Genomic DNA, 16,693 nt, shown 5'->3' on the forward strand with positions numbered 1-16,693 from the left:
TTTATGATGAGTTCTTTGATTAGATTAGGTGACTGTCCAAAATGTCTCCGGAGATTTTGGTGAATTGCTACGTATTCACAATGTATAACCACGATTTGCAGCTCTAAATATGCACATTTTCGAACAAAACATAAATGTATTGTATAACATGATGTTATAAGACTGTCATCTGATGAAGTTGTTCAAGGTTAGTGATTCATTTTATCTCTATTTTGTCAGTTTTGTGAAAGCTATTTTGGCGGGGAGTAAATGGCATTGTGTGTTTGGCTATTGTAGTGAGCTAATAGAAATACATATTGTGTTTTCGCTGTAAAACATTTTAAAAATCGGAAATGATGGCTGGATTCACAAGATGTTTATCTTTCATTTGCTGTATTGGACTTGTGATTTCATGAAAATTATATTATATGATATCCCTGTCCCGTTAGGCTAGGCTATGCTAGTCAGCTTTTTTGATGAGGATGCTCCCGGATCCGGGATGGGTATTAAGTAAAGGTTTAAAGGGAACGTTCTCTAAAGTTGTGGGAACGTTTGTGCTTAGCTGGGCACCTGCCTTAGAACAGACAGACATGATTCTGACCAAGTGTGTGTCCTTGAAAGTCTACCCCACTGCTTCCCACTCCCTCCCTCCCTCCCTCCCTCTCTCCCTCCCTCCTTCTCTCCCTCCCTCCCTCCTCTCTCAATCCCTTCCCCTCTCCCCGCCTTCACTCCCTCCCCTCTTCACTCCCTCCCCTCTTCCCCCCCTTCAACCCCTCCCCTCTCCCCCTCTTTCCTCCCTCCCCTCTCCCCCCCGTCCCCTCCTTCCCTTCTGAAGAGCTATCTCCCAGGTGGTGGTTCTCCTCTCACAGCACAGTCCCTGGGGAAGAGTTGTCATTGCACTGTGAGACGAGGACATGCTCTCTCACTTCTCTGATCACACACACACACACTCCATGGTCAACCGTTGACTCTCTCTGTGTGTGGTGAGTGAACAGGGAGCTCCAGGTTACCTATGAACAGCAGCCTCTCTCCTATCTTCTCTACTGGATGTGAGGTGATATCGTTGCATCGCTAGCTAGCATCCAAGTAAGTAACGCTTTAACGTCAATGCCGCCGCTGCTGCTGCTTTCTTTGTGCTATTTAATACACTACAGCATGTTTCTCTCTGTCTGGGGTGTTATGACTGGCGAGTAGAAGCTTAGCTCCCGTGCAGAGCAGACGGAGGGAGAGAGGGAGAGAGGATGCAGGGAGAGAGGGAGAGAGAATGCAGGGAGAGAGGGAGCACAGAGAGAGGGAGAGAGGGAGAGATGGAGCAGGGAGTGAGGGGCACAGAGGGAGGGAGAAGGGAGAGAAGGAGACAGGAAGCAGGGAGAGAGGGAGAGAGGAGGGAGAGAGGAAGCAGGGAGAGAAGGAGAGAGGAAGCAGGGGAGAGAGGAAGCAGGGAGAGAGGGAGAGAGGAAGCAGGGAGAGAGGGAGAGAGGGAGAGAGGGAAAGTGGGAGCAGGGATAGACGGATCACAGAGAGAGGGAGCACGGAGAGAGGGAGGGAGGGATTAGGGAGAGAGGGAGAGAGGAAGCAGGGAGAGAGGGAGGGAGGCAGTAGGGAGAGAAGAGCACTGAGGGAGCACGGAGGGAAGGAGAGAGGGAGCAGGGAGAGAGGGAGCACGGAGGGAAGGAGAGAGGGAGCAGGGAGGGAAGGAGAAAATGTAGAAGAGTGGTGAACAGTTCAGGTTGTACACAGGCAGGATGGTAAGCAGGCAGACAGGGAAAACAGGCAGACAGGGAAAACAGGCAGACAGGGAAAACAGGCAGACAGGGAAAACAGGCAGACAGGGAAAACAGGCAGGATGGTAAGCAGGCAGACAGGGAAAACAGGCAGACAGGGAAAACAGGCAGACAGGGAAAACAGGCAGACAGGGAAAACAGGCAGACAGGGAAAACAGGCAGACAGGGAAAACAGGCAGGATGGTAAGCAGGCAGACAGGGAAAACAGGCAGACAGGGAAAACAGGCAGACAGGGAAAACAGGCAGACAGGGAAAACAGGCAGACAGGGAAAACAGGCAGACAGGGAAAACAGGCAGGATGGTAAGCAGGCAGACAGGGAAAACAGGCAGACAGGGAAAACAGGCAGACAGGGAAAACAGGCAGGATGGTAAGCAGGCAGACAGGGTAAAACAGGCCGACAGGGAAAACAGGCAGGCTGGTAAGCAGGCAGACAGGGAAAACAGGCAGACAGGGAAAACAGGCAGACAGGGAAAACAGGCAGGATGGTAAGCAGGCAGACAGGGTAAAACAGGCAGACAGGGAAAACAGGCAGGATGGTAAGCAGGCAGACAGGGTAAAACAGGCAGACAGGGAAAACAGGCAGGCTGGTAAGCAGGCAGACAGGGTAAAACAGGCCGACAGGGAAAACAGGCAGGCTGGTAAGCAGGCAGACAGGGAAAACAGGCAGACAGGGAAAACAGGCAGACAGGGAAAACAGGCAGGATGGTAAGCAGGCAGACAGGGTAAAACAGGCAGACAGGGAAAACAGGCAGGATGGTAAGCAGGCAGACAGGGTAAAACAGGCAGACAGGGAAAACAGGCAGGCTGGTAAGCAGGCAGACATGGTAAAACAGGCCGACAGGGAAAACAGGCAGGCTGGTAAGCAGGCAGACAGGGTAAAACAGGCAGACAGGGAAAACAGGCAGGCTGGTAAGCAGGCAGACAGGGTAAAACAGGCCGACAGGGAAAACAGGCAGGCTGGTAAGCAGGCAGACAGGGACACAGGCAGGCTGGTAAGCAGACAGACAGGGACACAGGCTGGCTAGTAGGTAATCAGGTTACTGTGCTGTACCAGTAGTGTGTTTAATAATTGGGTGAGAGACATGGCGGCATGTCGAGAAAGAAATCCTGTCAGGAATGTGGTGTGTTGTGGAGCTGCCTGGCTGGTCTCTAGAAGCTGATTCAGTCCTCTAGCTCCTCTGACCTGAGTCTCTCTGTCTCTCAGTGGGGTTTCCTGCATTAGGTTTCAGCTCTCGCTGTTCGGGTCAGCTACGATGACGCTCCGCTCTAAAAGAAAATACTTCCCATGAAAGACCCTGTGTGGGATAGAACAGCCTCATGCCTCCGTTGAAAACTGATTTGTCTATCTGCTGTTTTATTATTTCAGATGAACGTGTGGGATTAAGACAAACAGCTTGTTTAACAGTATGTCCTCTCTTTCCCTGGAAACTTGAAATGGTAGAGACGAATGTAGCTCTTGTCTGTCTGTGGACATGGTAAGGGACGGTGTTTGTCATTTTTGTCTTTAGAAGAGGTTGAATTAGACCCTGGTGTTACAGTATGAGGAGGTGGAGGTTAAACTAGACCCTGGTGTTACAGTATGAGGAGGTTAAACTAGACCCTGGTGTTACAGTATGTGGAGGTGGAGGTTAAACTAGACCCTGGTGTTACAGTATGAGGAGGTTAAACCAGACCCTGGTGTTACAGTATGAGGAGGTTAAACTAGACCCTGGTGTTACAGTATGAGGAGGTTAAACTAGACCATGGTGTTACAGTATGTGGAGGTTAAACTAGACCCTGGTGTTACAGTATGAGGAGGTTAAACTAGTCCCTGGTGTTACATTATGAGGAGGTTAAACTAGACACTGGTGTTACAGTAGGTGGAGGTTAAACTAGACCCTGGTGTTACAGTATGTGGAGGTTAAACTAGACCCTGGTGTTACAGTATGTGGAGGTGGAGGTTAAACTAGACCCTGGTGTTACAGTATGTGGAGATTAAACTAGACCACGGTGTTACAGTATGAGGAGGTGAAGGTTAGACTAGACCCTGGTGTTACAGTATGAGGAGGTGGAGGTTAAACTAGACCCTGGTGTTACAGTATGTGGAGGTTAAACTAGACCCTGGTGTTACAGTATGTGGAGGTTAAACTAGACCCTGGTGTTACAGTATGTGGAGGTGGAGGTTAAACTAGACCCTGGTGTTACAGTATGTGTAGGTTAAACTAGACCATGGTGTTACAGTATGAGGAGGTGGAGGTTAAACTAGATCCTGGTGTTACAGTATGTGGAGGTTAAACTAGACCATGGTGTTACAGTATGTGGAGGTGGAGGTTAAACTAGACCCTGGTGTTACAGTATGTGGAGGTTAAACTAGACCATGGTGTTACAGTATGAGGAGGTGGAGGTTAAACTAGATCCTGGTGTTACAGTATGTGGAGATTAAACTAGTCCCTGGTGTTACAGTATGAGGAGGTTAAACTAGACCCTGGTGTTACAGTATGTGGAGGTGGAGATAAACTAGACCCTGGTGTTAAAGTATAAGGAGGTTATACTAGACCCTGGTGTTACAGTATGTGGAGGTGGAGGTTAAACTAGACCCTGGTGTTACAGTATGTGGAGGTGGAGGTTAAACTAGAACCTGGTGTTACAGTATGAGGAGGTTAAACTAGACCCTGGTGTTACAGTATGTGGAGGTTAAACTAGACCCTGGTGTTACAGTATAAGGAGGTTAAACTAGACCCTGGTGTTACAGTATGAGGAGGTTAAACTAGACCCTGGTGTTACAGTATGAGGAGGTTAAACTAGACCCTGGTGTTACTGTATGAGGAGGTTAAACTAGACCCTGGTGTTACAGTATGAGGAGGTTAAACTAGACCCTGGTGTTACAGTATGAGGAGGTTAAACTAGTCCCTGGTGTTACAGTATGAGGAGGTTAAACTAGACCCTGGTGTTACAGTATGTGGAGGTTAAACTAGACCCTGGTGTTACAGTATGAGGAGGTTAAACTAGACCCTGGTGTTACAGTATGAGGAGGTTAAACTAGACCATGGTGTTACAGTATGAGGAGGTTAAACTAGACCCTGGTGTTACAGTATGAGGAGGTTAAACTAGACCCTGGTGTTACAGTATGAGGAGGTTAAACTAGACCCTGGTGTTACAGTATGTGGAGGTTAAACTAGACCCTGGTGTTACAGTATGTGGAGGTGGAGGTTAAACTAGACCCTGGTGTTACAGTATGAGGAGGTTAAACTAGACCCTGGTGTTACAGTATGAGGAGGTGGAGGTTAAACTAGACCCTGGTGTTACAGTATGAGGAGGTGGAGGTTAAACTAGATCACGGTGTTACAGTATGAGGAGGTTAAACTAGACCATGGTGTTACAGTATGAGGAGGTTAAACTAGACCCTGGTGTTACAGTATGTGGAGGTGGAGGTTAAACTAGACCCTGGTGTTACAGTATGATGAGGTTAAACTAGACCCTGGTGTTACAGTATGAGGAGGTTAAACTAGTCCCTGGTGTTACAGTATGAGGAGGTTAAACTAGACCCTGGTGTTACAGTATGAGTAGGTTAAACTAGACCCTGGTGTTACAGTATGAGGAGGTTAAACTAGACCCTGGTGTTACAGTATGAGGAGGTTAAACTAGACCCTGGTGTTACAGTATGAGGAGGTTAAACTAGACCCTGGTGTTACAGTATGAGGAGGTTAAACCAGACCCTGGTGTTACAGTATGAGGAGGTTAAACCAGACCACGGTGTTACAGTATGAGGAGGTGGAGGTTAAACTAGACCCTGGTGTGACAGTATGAGGAGGTTAAACTAGACCATGGTGTTACAGTATGAGGAGGTTAAACCAGACCACGGTGTTACAGTATGAGGAGGTGGAGGTTAAACTAGACCCTGGTGTTACAGTATGAGGAGGTTAAACTAGTCCCTGGTGTTACAGTATGTGGAGGTTAAAATGGACCCTGGTGTTACAGTATGAGGAGGTTAAACTAGACCCTGGTGTTACAGTATGTGGAGGTTAAACTAGAACCTGGTGTTACAGTATGAGGAGGTTAAACTAGACCCTGGTGTTACAGTATGTGGAGGTGGAGGTTAAACTAGACCACGGTGTTACAGTATGAGGAGGTTAAACTAGACCATGGTGTTACAGTATGAGGAGGTTAAACTAGACCCTGGTGTTACAGTATGTGGAGGTGGAGGTTAAACTAGACCCTGGTGTTACAGTATGATGAGGTTAAACTAGACCCTGGTGTTACAGTATGATGAGATTAAACTAGACCCTGGTGTTACAGTATGAGGAGGTTAAACTAGACCCTGGTGTTACAGTATGTGGAGGTGGAGGTTAGACTAGGTTAAACTTTATGGAACACAAGCCTTCACCATCTCATCCTGGAATATCCCAGGCCTGAGGGCATCTGTCTTTGGCCTAAAGAGCAGGAAACCGGACTTCATCAAAGAAATTTGAAGTACAGACATTGTCATCCTACAAGAAACATGGCATAGAGGAGACGGACCCACTGGTTGCCCTCTATCTTACAGAGAGCTGGTAGACCCATCCACCAAACTACCAGGTGTGAAACAGGGAAGGGACTCAGGGGGTATGTTAATTTGATATAGAGCAGACCTAACTCACTCTATTAAATTAATCAAAACAGGAACATTTGGCTAGAAATTCAAAAGGAAATTATCTTAACAAAGAAAAATGTCCTCCTGTGTGCTACCAATATCCCCACACTAGAATCCCCATACTTTAATGAAGACACCTTCTCCATCCTGGAGGGGGAAATCAATCATTTCCAGGCCCAAGGACATGTACTAGTCTGTGGCGACCTAAATGCCAGAACTGGACAAGAACCTGACACCCTCAGCACACAGGGGGACAAACACCTTCCTGGAGGTGACAGCATTCCCTCCCCCATATGCCCCCCTAGACACAACTACGACAACATAACCAACAACAACGTGTCACAGCTCCTGCAGCTCTGTCGTACGCTGGGTATGTACATAATAAATGGTAGGCTTCAAGGGGACTCCTATGGTAGGTACACATATAGCTTAGCTCTTGGCAGTAGTACTGTAGACTACTTTATCACAGACCTCAACCCAGAGTCTCTCAGTGTTCAGTCAGCCCACTGACACCCCTATCACAAAGCAAAACCACAGTCTCCTTGAACAGAGCAAAACTCAATCATGAGGCATCAAAGTCAAAGGAACTGAATAATACGAAGAAATGCTATAGATGGAAGGAAAGTAGTGTGGAAACATAATAGAAAACAATTAGAAAACAACAAATTCAATCCCTTTTAGACAAATTCCTGGACAAAACGTTCCACTGTAATAGTAAAGGTAGTAGAAAACGTTATCAGTATATTTGACCTCCCAGCTTCCCTAATAAATCTCAACATTTCAAACAGAAAGCCAAAGAAAATGAACAACAATGAAAATTTGTTTGATGAAGAATGCAAAAACTTAAAGAATTGAGAAACCTGTCCAACCAAAAACATACAGACCTAGAAAACCTGAGCCTATGCCTTCACTATGGTGAATTACTAAAACAATACAGAAATACACTACGGAAAAAGAAGGAACAGCACGTCAGAAATCAGACTTTTTTTTTTGACTCCAATAACTATCGTGGGATATGCGTCAACAGCAACCTTGGGAAAATCCTCTTCATTGTCATTAACAGCAGACTAGTTCATTTCCTCAGTGAGCAAATGTCACAATGGCTTTTTACCAAATTATCGTACGACAGACCACGTATTCACCCTGCACACCCTAATTGACAAACAAACAAACCACAACAGAGGCAAAGTCTTCTCATGCTTTGTTGATTTCAAAACAGCTTTTGACTCAATTTGGCATGAGGGTCTGCTCTACAAATTGATGGAAAGTGTTGTTGGGGGAAAAACATACAATATTATAAAATCCATGTAAACAAACAACAAGTGTGTGGTTAAAATTGGCAAAAAACACACATTTCTTTCCACAGGGCCGTGGGGTGAGACAGGGATGCAGGTTAAGCCCCACCCTCTTCAATATATATATCAACGAATTGGCGAGGGCACTAGAACAGTCTGCAGCCCCCGGCCTCACTACTAGAATCTGAAGTCAAATGTCTACTGTTTGCTGATGATCTGGTGCTTCTATTCTCAATCAAGTAGGGCCTAAGTAGTAGGGCCTAAATCTCAGTTAGACAAAAATAATGGTGTTCCAAAAAAGGTCCAGTCAACTATACGTACCTCGGCCTAAACATCAGGTAACTTCCACAAAGCTGTGAATGAGCAGAAAGACAAGGCAGGAAGGGCCTTCTATGCTATAAAAAGGAACATAAAATTTGACATACCAATTACGATCTGGCTAAAAGTACTTGAATCAGTTATAGAACCCATTGCCCTTTATAAATGTGACGTCTGGTGTCCGCTCACCAACCAAGAATTCACAAAATTGGACAAGTACCAAATTGAGACTCTGCATGCAGAATTCTGTAAAAATAATGCATGCAAATGAGAATTAGGCCGATACCCACTAATTATCAAAATCCAGAAAAGAGCCGTTAAATTGTACAACCACCTAAAAGGAAGTGATTCCCAAACCTTCCATAACAAAGCCATCACCTACAAAGAGATGAACCTGGAGAAGTCCCCTAAGCAAGAGGTGTAGACCTTACAGTGAAATGCTGACTTACAAGCCTTTAACCAACAATGCAGTTTCAAGAAAAACACAACAAAAAAATTAATAAAAGTAGCAAATAATTAAAGAGAAGTAGTAAAATAACAATAGCGAGGCTATATACAGGGGGTACCGGTACAGAATCATTGTGTGGGGGCACCAGTTAGTCAAGGTAATTGAGTTAATATGTACATGTAGGTAGAGTTATTAAAGTGACTATGCATAGCCATTTGACTAGATGTTCAGGAGTCTTATGGCTTGGGTATAGAAGCAGTTTAGAAGCCTCTTGGACCTAGACTTGGCGCTCCGGTACCACTTGCCGTGCGGTAGCAGAGAGAACACTCTATGACTAGGGTGGCTGGAGTCTTTGACAATTGTTAGTGTTCCTGTGACACCGCCTGATATTGAGGTCCTGAATGGCAGGAAGCTTGGCCCTGGTGATGTACTGGGCCGTACGCATTACCCTCTGACCCAAAATACAACCTATATTGATGTTTATATATATTCCCTTTTGTACTTTAACTATTTGCACATCATTACAACACTGTATATATAAGAGGCGTGAGAGAGGTGAGGAGAGTGAGGGAGAGGAGTGAGAGATGCGAGAGATGTGAGGTATAGGAGTGAGAGAGGTGAGGAGAGTGAGGGAGAGGAGAGGAGGGAGAGAGGTGAGGAGCTTCTTTCTGCAGTCTGTCATGTCTTTACACTGGAATGACTGGGAGCTAGCTGCACCTGGCTGTTAGATGTTGGCTTCCTCCTTTGTGAGGGTTGCGTGACAGCTGCTTTCGTGACAGCGTGACAGCTGCTTTCAACACAATTAGGAACCACACGGCTCTTCATTAAGGAAGAAGGAGAACGCCCTCGGTCCCTTTACGTAAGACTGTTCACCTCAAAACCTTTACCTTTATACTGCTGTTGAACTGAAATAGCACTTCATATATTACAGTACTAGAAGGAAGATTGAATCAAAAGGGCCTTTTTTAGATGTGTTGTTTTACAGTGGAGAATACCAGTCTACAGGTTCCCTGCACATACTATGTAAAGCGGTAGGTAGGGAGGTAGGTAGGTAGGTAGGGAGGTAGGTAGGTAGGTAGGTAGGTAGGTAGGTAGGTAGGTAGGGAGGGAGGGAGGGAGGGAGGGAGGGAGGGAGGGAGGGAGGGAGGGAGGGAGGGAGGGAGGGAGGGAAAATGGTCCCAGTAAAGCTGGGCCAGCTTCTGCAGATAGTGAATTAGGAGGATACCATGTGAAAGATACAGCCTGGCGTTGCTGGGCCCTGCTCTAAAGGTGGTGATAGTGGAGGAGGCTGCCTCCTAGCTGGGCCCTGCTCTAAAGGTGGTGGTAGTGGAGGCTGCCTCCTAGCTGGGCCCTGCTCTAAAGGTGGTAGTGGAGGAGGCTGCCTCCTAGCTGGGCCCTGCTCTAAAGGTGGTGGTGGTGGAGGAGGCTGCCTCCTAGCTGGGCCCTGCTTTAAAGGTGGTGGTAGTGGAGGAGGCTGGGCCCTGCTCTAAAGGTGGTAGTAGTGGAGGAGGCTGGGCACTGCTCTAAAGGTGGTGATAGTGGAGGAGGCTGCCTCCTAGCTGGGCTCTGCTCTAAAGGTGGTGGTAGTGGAGGAGGCTGCCTCCTAGCTGGGCCCTGCTCTAAAGGTGGTAGTAGTGGAGGAGGCTGCCTCCTAGCTGGGCCCTGCTCTAAAGTTGGTAGTAGTGGAGGAGGCTGCCTCCTAGCTGGGCCCTGCTCTATAGGTGGTGATAGTGGAGGAGGCTGCCTCCTAGCTGGGCCCTGCTCTAAAGGTGGTAGTAGTGGAGGAGGCTGGGCCCTGCTCTAAAGGTGGTAGTAGTGGAGGAGGCTGCCTCCTAGCTGGGCCCTGCTCTAAAGGTGGTAGTAGTGGAGGAGGCTGGGCCCTGCTCTAAAGGTGGTAGTAGTGGAGGAGGCTGCCTCCTAGCTGGGCTCTAAAGAAGAGCACTGTTAAGGTAATAAGGAACCATTTGGGATGCAGTCCGCGGTTTAGTTTTAGGCTGACTGTATTTCTCTTTGATAGACCAAGGTGAATTTAACTTGCTGTCAAATCCCCCCACAGGAGAACCCTTTGAAGAACCCTAGTTTGGATCCAAGTTAAACGCTTTTGGTTCCAGGTAGAACATATTGGGTTCCATATAGAACCCTTTCCACAGATGGTTCTACATGGAATACAAAATGGTTCTACCTGGAACCGAAAAGGGTTCTCCCATGGGGACAGCCGAAGAACCCTGATGGAACACTTTTTTCTAACATGGCGGGTCCTGGATCATCTCCTGGGTCGTGTCCTGGATCATCTCCTGGGTCGTGTTCTGGGTCGTGTTCATTAGGAAACGAACACACTGAAAAATACTTCCTTGACTTGTGCAATATGAAGTGGTCCTTTTTCGTTTTTATGGTATTAAAGGTTTCCTTTGTGTTCCCTAATAAATACAACCCTGAGGTACTTTGGCTACCTGGGATTCAGATAAAAAATTTAACAGTAACCTGCCTGCCAGCCTGTCACTGTATATGTCTCCCTGTCATAGGGACACGCACACACACACACGCGCACACACACACACACACACACACACACACACACACACACACACACACACACACACACACACACACACACACACACACACACACACACAGTAATTTTTTTACTGTGTATTTATTCCTCATGTCACTCCTTCAATGTTTTAGCTGTATCTTAACTCTGCATTGTTGGCACAGGACATGTAAGGAAGAATTTCACTGTTAGTCTACACCTGTTGTTTTACAAAGCATAAAATAAAATGGGATTTGATTTGACACACACACTGCAGAAGGCAGGCTGCTGCTATGACTCATTCATCTCCTCTCTCTAGATACCGACTAAACCACATACATACACAGCCCTGCAGCTAGTGCAAGGTCAAGTCATTTGATAGATATATAAATAGTGTAATTCCTATCTAACTAGGAAGATACCAGTCTAAACTATTGTATTATGTTGTATTTCAGTGATAATGCCCGAGAAGTCGGTGTTTGGAAGATATATTGATTGTTGCAAACTGTGCCAATATATCCTTCAAACACCGGTTTCGAGGGCATTATCACTTTTATACAACGGGTTGCCAAAATATTAAAATAATGATTTACATATTTTCATTAAAAAATATATATATTTTGAAGAATTTATTCATACTATTTCCTCCTTCCACAAAATATAGTCCAGAAACAAATCTAGGGTTGCTACCCAACCCAGTCGTTCGTTCTATTGGTTCGGTTGCCAGAGACTCAACCCAGTCGATCGTTCTATTGGTTCGGTTGCCAGAGACTCAACCCAGTCGTTCGTTCTATTGGTTCGGTTGCCAGAGACTCAACCCAGTCGATCGTTCTATTGGTTCGGTTGCCAGAGACTCAACCCAGTCGTTCGTTCTATTGGTTCGGTTGCCAGAGACTCAACCCAGTCGATCGTTCTATTGGTTCGGTTGCCAGAGACTCAACCCAGTCGATCGTTCTATTGGTTCGGTTGCCAGAGACTCAACCCAGTCGATCGTTCTATTGGTTCGGTTGCCAGAGACTCAACCCAGTCGATCGTTCTATTGGTTCGGTTGCCAGAGACTCAACCCAGTCGTTCGTTCTATTGGTTCGGTTGCCAGAGACTCAACCCAGTCGTTCGTTCTATTGGTTCGGTTGCCAGAGACTCAACCCAGTCGATCGTTCTATTGGTTCGGTTGCCAGAGACTCAACCCAGTCGATCGTTCTATTGGTTCGGTTGCCAGAGACTCAACCCAGTCGATCGTTCTATTGGTTCGGTTGCCAGAGACTCAACCCAGTCGTTCGTTCTATTGGTTCGGTTGCCAGAGACTCAACCCAGTCGTTCGTTCTATTGGTTCGGTTGCCAGAGACTCAACCCAGTCGATCGTTCTATTGGTTCGGTTGCCAGAGACTCAACCCAGTCGTTCGTTCTATTGGTTCGGTTGCCAGAGACTCAACCCAGTCGATCGTTCTATTGGTTCGGTTGCCAGAGACTCAACCCAGTCGATCGTTCTATTGGTTCGGTTGCCAGAGACTCAACCCAGTCGATCGTTCTATTGGTTCGGTTGCCAGAGACTCAACCCAGTCGATCGTTCTATTGGTTCCATTGCCATACTGGCTGGAAACGTTCTTATCCCTTGCTAGCTAGCCAACTACGGCTAACTTACAGTCACATCAAACAGTGCAGCCAGAATAACAACAAAGTAGCCGCATTTGCATTTGTTTAAGCTGTTTTCTAGTGACATGTACTTGGATACATCCATAATACATCCAATGAGCTATAGAGACATGACATAGAAAACGTGCTCTATCGTCAGGACGGAGGAGCTAGCCGACACAGCTAACACAATCACTTCAAACTGAAGCTGAAAAGACTGCAAACTAGCTACCCTTCATTTCGTTTGACATGTTTTCTGTTGATAGTTTACATTTACATTTACATTTAAGTCATTTAGCAGACGCTCTTATCCAGAGCGACTTACAAGTTGGTGCATCTTATGATGTCCAGTGGAACAACCACTTTACAATAGTGCGTCTAACTCTAAGGGGGGGGGGGGGGGGGTTAGAAGGATTACTTTATCCTATCCTAGGTATTCCTTAAAGTTCTTATAGTTCTTTGTATATATCAATACAAATGATGCTGATTCATGATTTCGACTGGCTGAGAAAAGCTGCCTGCCTGTTTGTCTCATCCCGACTACCAACACATTCCTATTTTATTGTATATTTATTTAACCTTTATTTAACAAGGCAAGTCAGTTAAGAACAAATTCTTATTTTACAATGATGGCCTTCCCCGGCCAAACCCTCCCCTAACCCAGATGATGCTGGGCCAATTGTGTGCCGCCCTATGGGACTCCCGATCACGGGCGGTTGTGATACAGCCCGGGATCAAACCAGGGTCTTTAGTGATCCCTCTAGCACTGGGATGCAGTGCCTTAGACTGCTGCACCACTCGGGAACACCACTATGGGACAGCTGGAGATTGAACTTGAATATTAAAACAATGCGACACATTTCAGAGAGACAGACAGCAAGGTTTATACAAATCTCCACTGTTGAAAACGAAATCTTATGTGATATAATTTCTAGATGCTTTTTATAGTGGAGATCAAGTTTATAAATTGCCTGGTTGGGCTGATGAGACAGCAGTCAGATTGAACAGATTAAATTATTTTTATTTATTTTATTTTTTTTATTTTTTTTATTATTTTTTTTTTTTCTAAATGTTATATTCTAAACTATTATTTTCTATTCTAAACTATTATATTCTAAACGATTATATTATATTCTAAACTATTGTATTATATTCTAAACTATTATATTATATTCTAAACTATTATATTATATTCTAAACTATTATATTATATTCTAAACTATTATATTATATTCTAAATTATTATATGCTGTTGTCTTCTGCTGTATGCTATTCTAGAATATTATATTCCAAAGTATTATATTCTAAACTATTATATTATATTCTAAACTATTATACTGTAAAATATTATATTCTAAAGTATTATATTCTAAAGCATTCTATTCTAAACTATTGTATTGTATTCTATTCTTGCCTTTTGAAGATATCAGGTTATGCCATAGTATTACATACCTAGTGAATTAATCAAATGTGAAATATGTAATGGTGATTAGCTGTAATAAAGAGCCGAAACGATTCGAAACATCATCAATGCCAGATCCCAGTCTGTAACTTTATATGTCTATGGCCATTAGAGGGACAATCTGTGACTGGTAACTGTCTATGGCCATTAGAGGGACAATCTGTGACTGGTAAATGTCTATGGCCATTAGAGGGACAATCTGTGACTGGTAAATGTCTATGGCCATTAGAGGGACAATCTGTGACTGGTAAATGTCTATGGCCATTAGAGGGACAATCTGTGACTGGGAAATGTCTATGGCCATTAGAGGGACAATCTGTGACTGGTAAATGTCTATGGCCATTAGAGGGACAATCTGTGACTGGTAACTGTCTATGGCCATTAGAGGGACAATCTGTGACTGGTAAATGTCTATGGCCATTAGAGGGACAATCTGTGACTGGTAACTGTCTATGGCCATTAGAGGGACAATCTGTGACTGGTAACTGTCTATGGCCATTAGAGGGACAATCTGTGACTGGTAACTGTCTATGGCCATTAGAGGGACAATCTGTCACTGGTAAATGTCTATGGCCATTAGAGGGACAATCTGTGACTGGTAACTGTCTATGGCCATTAGAGGGACAATCTGTGACTGGTAAATGTCTATGGCCATTAGAAGGACAATCTGTGACTGGTAAATGTCTATGGCCATTAGAGGGACAATCTGTGACTGGTAAATGTCTATGGCCATTAAAGGGACCATCTGTGACTGGTAACTGTCTATGGCCATTAGAGGGACAATCTGTGACTGGTAACTGTCTATGGCCATTAGAGGGACAATCTGTGACTGGTAAATGTCTATGGCCATTAGAAGGACAATCTGTGACTGGTAAATGTCTATGGCCATTAGAAGGACAATCTGTGACTGGTAAATGTCTATGGCCATTAAAGGGACCATCTGTGACTTGTACATGTCTATGGCCATTAAAGGGACCATCTGTGACTGGTACATGTCTATGGCCATTAGAGGGACAATCTGTGACTGGTAAATGTCTATGGCCATTAGAGGGACCATCTGTGACTGGTAAATGTCTATGGCCATTAGAGGGACAATCTGTGACTGGTAAATGTCTATGGCCATTAGAGGGACAATCTGTGACTGGTAAATGTCTATGGCCATTAAAGGGACCATCTGTGACTGGTAACTGTCTATGGCCATTAGAGGGACAATCTGTGACTGGTAAATGTCTATGGCCATTAGAGGGACAATCTGTGACTGGTAAATGTCTATGGCCATTAGAGGGACCATCTGTGACTGGTAAATGTCTATGGCCATTAAAGGGACCATCTGTGACTTGTACATGTCTATGGCCATTAAAGGGACCATTTGTGACTGGTACATGTCTATGGCCATTAGAGGGACAATCTGTGACTGGTAAATGTCTATGGCCATTAGAGGGACCATCTGTGACTGGTAAATGTCTATGGCCATTAGAGGGACAATCTGTGACTGGTAAATGTCTATGGCCATTAGAGGGACAATCTGTGACTGGTAAATGTCTATGGCCATTAGAGGGACCATCTGTGACTGGTAAATGTCTATGGTCATTAGAGCCAATTAAAAACAGTGGGGTCTGAAATTATTGACCTACTTAATACAGTTGACCAAGACATTACTTTTTTTATTGCTTTATTTGACAATGAAATCAACACTGAGACAGAGGAGGGTTTCATTTCAAGGTGAGCCCTGTATACACAATACACATTGAAATGCAATTTACACATTTAAAACTACCCATGTTAAAATACTCAAAAAGCAAAAACAACAGTTACATTTCTCAGCTACTAGGTCCTCAATCAACACTCGAAACTTCCTGATTGGCACCGGAACATTCAATTCGCATGAGATCTGTAAATTGTTCCAGCAGTGGGTCGCAATAAAAATAAAAGCGGATTTCCCTAGTTTGGTGGAAACCCGAGGAAGCTCAAGAGTTAACCAACACTGTGAACGGGTTTGGTATCTCATGTTTTTATACTTTAACAACAAAGTTCGGTAAGTCGGAAGCTTGTGTAGTAGAGCTTTGTAAACAAAAAGGGGAATAGTGAAGTGATCTACGGGACTTTAATGAGGACCAGCCAATCTTTTTATACAGGATGCATCGATGCGTATTAAAACTGTCACGTGATAAAGCGGAGGGTGCTACGCAAGACGCCATCCAAAGGTTTAAGAGTAGCGGATGCTGCATTTCCCGATAAACGGTGTCATCATGGTCACTAACTGACAGGAAAGTTGACTGTGCAATCTGTTTCCTGCTGTTTAGGGAGAGGCAAGATATATTTCTAAAAGAAGCCTACCTTAAATCTCAGCATTTTAACTAGCTCATGGGATTTTTGAAACGGCAATTTATTGTCAATCCAAGAACCATTATATTTATAGGCGGGAAACCTGCGCGTTGAAAGAACCATCCAATGCATAAATATGTAAGCCCTCTGAAATATTTCTAAGAGAATCAAAAAAAAAACAGCATACACTTCATTTTTCCTGCATTAAGTACCAATTTTAAAGCAAGGCAACAAAATTAGATTGCAGCTCCAACATAGCCCGGTCAGCAGTAGAGGAAATAACGTACAGAAGTGTCATCTGTATACAGAT

The 16,693-nt window shown here is 44.8% G+C and overlaps 1 protein-coding gene across 1 annotated transcript in view; it reads left to right on the forward strand.

Moving 5' to 3' along the window:
• The first annotated feature begins 857 nt into the window (after positions 1 to 857).
• The window catches only part of LOC139553097 (plasma membrane calcium-transporting ATPase 2-like), a 256,276-nt gene continuing 240,440 nt past the window's right edge, over positions 858 to 16,693 (forward strand). The window contains exon 1 of the mRNA XM_071365060.1: positions 858 to 1,065. The gene's annotated coding sequence lies outside the window, so the exon portion shown is untranslated. The remainder of the gene's footprint in view (positions 1,066 to 16,693) is intronic.

Source organism: Salvelinus alpinus, chromosome 2 (genome assembly GCF_045679555.1).
Source record: "Salvelinus alpinus chromosome 2, SLU_Salpinus.1, whole genome shotgun sequence".
Lineage (NCBI taxonomy): Eukaryota > Metazoa > Chordata > Actinopteri > Salmoniformes > Salmonidae > Salvelinus > Salvelinus alpinus.